Source organism: Juglans microcarpa x Juglans regia, chromosome 4D (genome assembly GCF_004785595.1).
Source record: "Juglans microcarpa x Juglans regia isolate MS1-56 chromosome 4D, Jm3101_v1.0, whole genome shotgun sequence".
Lineage (NCBI taxonomy): Eukaryota > Viridiplantae > Streptophyta > Magnoliopsida > Fagales > Juglandaceae > Juglans > Juglans microcarpa x Juglans regia.
Genome location: NC_054600.1, coordinates 14,658,517 through 14,662,975, shown reverse-complemented (window position 1 = coordinate 14,662,975; position 4,459 = coordinate 14,658,517). Strand labels below are relative to the sequence as shown.

General features: G+C 34.4%; 1 long non-coding RNA gene across 1 annotated transcript; it reads right to left on the bottom strand.

Moving 5' to 3' along the window:
• Positions 1-1,388: 1,388 nt before the first annotated feature.
• LOC121261714 lies at positions 1,389-3,636 on the bottom strand. Its single transcript, XR_005939946.1, has 3 exons — positions 3,605-3,636; positions 1,693-1,831; positions 1,389-1,609 (listed from the first exon to the last, which is right to left on the bottom strand). It is a non-coding gene; the product is annotated as an uncharacterized LOC121261714 (long non-coding RNA).
• Between the last annotated feature and the right edge of the window lie 823 nt (positions 3,637-4,459).

Here is a 4,459-nt window from a genome sequence, read left to right as displayed (position 1 = left end):
TTCCTATTTTGTTTTGAACTTAACAAAAAAAAAAAAAAAATTGAATAGGTATGCTATGACATTGCCACAAATGCAGCGTCATGTGATGAGCATGCTGATGATATGATAGATAAGTTACATGCAATGAACATCGTCTACCGCACCAAGAAGTCACCCCAACGACCCTTGGAACATGTTGCAAATACAGTTGTTGATGCAAGTACAGCTGGGAGTTCAAAGAAAGTCGTAAGTCCCCTTGTAGTTAGAGGCAAAGGAAGACCACCATGCCTCAGGAAAAAATCAATGATTGAGAGAGTCAAACCCACGGTGAAGAAGACTACTCAGAAGGGAAAACGTAAACAGGTAAACTTAGTGTTCCATTATGAAAATTTGATATTTTTATCTTGTGTATTTGTTTCTTAGACATAATTTGGTTTTTTTATTGATTTGTAGCCACATGGAAGAGATATCGATAGGGTTGACACATGCAGGAATTTATTTGGGCAAACAATTGTTGGGACTCAAGAGAGTGTTGTCATTCAGGCATCTCTCTTATTTTTTATTCTTATTTTTTGCAATGTTTGGTAATATGATTCTGACTTTTTTATTTTTTTATCTATTGCTAGCCTCCTCAAAACACTACCGAATTGTTGGACTTTAGTGAAACCCAACTTGGGGATGGGAGACAACTAGAACTTCATAAAGCTCTAGATGGGACTCAAGATCGTGGACACGTGCAGGACTGAAGATGTATTCAGGGACTTTCATTTATAATTAATTTCGTTGGTAGAATGTTACATGTATATGCAATGGAATCTTGTATATAATGAAGTTATATTTTGTTAAAGTGAAATTAGGGACACTAATGAAGTTATATTTTGTTAAAGTGTATTCAGGGACTTGAAGTTATGCTACTGAGTTGTGTAATTTTTCATGTAATTTGTGAATGGTTTCTTGATTTCATTTTGCCAACCAATTATATTTTTTTTAAATGAAATCAGGGACTTGAAGTTATGCTACTGAGTTGTAGAATTTTGATTGGATTTGTGAATAGTTGCTTGGTTAAAATGAAATCAGGGACTTGAAATTATATGCTTGGTGAATAGCTTATTTTTGCCAACGAATTTGCCATGATCTGTCTACTAATGTATTAGGACAATATCTGGCATCAACCTGTTTAAAGTACTTTCATGGGAACAAATAATCTTAGGAAACACTTCCCAGCTTCATACATAGATAAGTTATATACAAGAACATTGATTCGCATGCATCGTTTACATCTCAATTTCTCAACTAGTTGCTTAAGGTTATACACAACAAAGGCCACAAAAGTATATACAAAGTTCCCTTTAGTAATATGATTTCATTGTTTACAGACGCAATACAATGAAATTAATATAAAAATAATCCAACAGACACGAAGTAGTGTGCGTTCACGCCGGATGTCTGCTTGTTGTCTTTGAATATCAAGTTGGTCATTGTGAATTCCCAACTTATACTTTACAATCTCTTCATCTCTTCTTCGAAGCTCTTCCTCATTTCTTAACAACTCATCGTCTATCTTGAAGAGTTTTGTTTCTCTTTTCTCACTGTAATTTGCCCATTTGAAATAGTTGCAGTGTGGTAATCCCTAATTATAAAGAAATAAACGTAAAATATCAAACTTTTGTAGAAACTCAAATACACGTCAAAGTTATACTAAAAAATTTCTACCTCTGTATTGTAGTTTGGACATCCAAAAAATGATCGGCCCGGATTTTTTGGCGTATTCGATGTTCTAAGTTTTGCGAGCTTCCCACAAGTGCACATTGGGTTGTTCGTCGAAATCCATGAAGAAGCTGAGGATGACATCCTAATGAAGACAATGTCAACAAATCAACCAAAGAATACAAAAACTTTGCACATTACCAAAACTTTGCATATCACAAGCAAAACTTTGCAAGTTACCAAAACTTTGCACATTACCAAAACTTTGCATATCACAAGCAAAACTTTGCAAGTTACCAAAACTTTGCACATTACAAAAACTTTGCACATCACAAGCAAAACTTTGCAAGTTACCAAAACTTTGCATATCAGTTACCAAAACTTTGCAAGTTACCAAAACTTTGCACATTACCAAAACTTTGCATATCACAAGCAAAACTTTGCAAGTTACCAAACTTTGCAAGTTACCAAACTTTGCACATTACCAAAACTTTGTGCAAAACTTTGAATAATAGCTCAATTCTATATTACCAAAACTTTGCAAGTTACCAATCTGCATGCACACGACAAAACAGTCACTCTCACAAGCAAAATAATAGAGACAATCAAGTAGACAAGATATAATGAAAGGAGCTCAACTTGATAGCTGCACTTTATATATAATATCTTAATTAGAATCACAATAACAGTGAGCAATCCAGCATGAAACAGAGTACAGCCATTGGATCAAAGAAAAGAAAATATGCTTGTCCTCCATGTACAAGCAAATCACAAGCATCAACATGTTTACTCTTACCATTTAGATTGTCATCTCATAGCATAATATATGCTGCAGTTAAACCCACAAAGAAAAGAATACCATTCCTATTTAAGATGAGACATATCTTCAAATTTTTGGTTTTCTTTTCTATGTTTTACTTTTATAATTTCTTTTTGATAAAAACATTATAACATGGTGATAAACATTCTGTTGGTGGAAAGAAAAGAATTTGGAAGTATTTGTGAATTTCTGTCAAGGAACAGTTTGGTGGGGGCTTCCGGGCTTGGCCTAATAGGGTTGAAAACTTGAAACATGTGGAAGAAAGGGGCATGATCATATGGGTGAATTTCTGTCAGGATTTTGGACTGTTAAGCACACAACTCTCTCTCTCTCTCTCTCTCTCTCTCTCACACACACACACAGAGTCAGAAAGGGGCATGATCATATGGGTGTTCCACATAAATGCACGACTCATCTGTAGGCTTTCTATTTCTATCTATCAACCCCAACTTTTAAAATCTTTTAAAGCCTTCCAAATAAAAAAGAGGCAACTCAGCAATCAATCTCAAATAAATCCAAGGCATCTGAGAGTACTCCACTCACGCAATATGTAACATTTTCCCCTGAATTTTATTACCTGAGTACTCAAATAAATCCAAGGCATCTGAGAGTACTCCACTCATGCAATTTGCCACATTTTCCCCTGAATTTTATTACCTGAGTACTCAAATAAATCCAAGGCATCTGAGAGTACTCTCAAATAAACCAAAAACAAGAATTCAGAATTAATATAAAATGCTCAATAAACCAACCAGCCTACCAACAACATTTTTTTTTTCATATCTTTTTCCCCTAAATTTTATTACCTGAGAACTCAGAGGCTTAGGTTTCAGTTGCTTGATTCTTACCATTTTTTATTGATAGAGAATGTAAAAACCTAAATTCAAAACCTAAATTCAGAACCACAAAATAAAAATATATGCACAATAGAAAATTAATCAACTGCATTAATCTGTTATAGAGAGAGAGAGAGAGAGAGAGAGAGAGAGAACTAATGGCCGCAGCTGTATTCGTGGGGAAGAGGCGCAACAAAGGCACGCGGAGAATATTAGGGCTCGGACCAAATATGAGGGTTAAACCAGAGAAGAGATTAGGCACGAAAAATGGGAGCTTTCGACGGCTTGAAGAGAGAAGAGAACCGACGGCCTGGAGAAGAGAAGCAGATTGCGGTGCATCGGGGCTCAAACCAGAGAAGAGAGAAGGGCGCTTCGGGGCTCCAACCAGAGAAGAAGAAGGTGCATGTAGCTCAATATTCAATCTCGTCTTCCTGCTTCAGCCCAAACGGTTCGTTTGCTCTAAAACGCACCGTTTCACTAACAACGAAGAGACATGCCTGTAGCTCAAAATTCAATCCCGCCCAATTCCTTCAGCCCAAACGAATCGTTTCATTAAACTTATCTAAGCCACGTTGGATAGGTGCGCAATCGCCTGCGCATCTCGCCTGCCTTTAGAGTTTTCCTTTCAATTAAAATGATGAATGCAAAAATTAATGAAAGGTATCGTCTAATAAACTTATACGAGAATTATTTCTAGATAAAGTTTTGAAGAAAATCGAAAGTTTGTAGAATGGAATGATGATAAAAATTTTGTAAATAATAATAAAATCGTTTATGAATAGTAGGGAGATAGTTTGAATAAAATATTTATTGAATTTAAAAAAGAAGAGAGAAAAAATTGAATAAAAAATATTATAAAGTTAAAATATTATTATAATATAATTTTTATTTTAAGATTTAAAAAATTTAAATTATTTTTTATTTAAAAATTTAAAAAAATTATAATGATTAATTTGAAAAAATTATAATAATTAATTTAAAAGTACTTATTTTTATATGGTATTTGAGAATAAATTAAAATGCGATAAAACGAGACGAGAGTTGATGGGATATTACCCATGGGCAATATAAAGCGGCTGTGGGACCCAAATTTTCAAAAACCAATTTACTGCGAAAC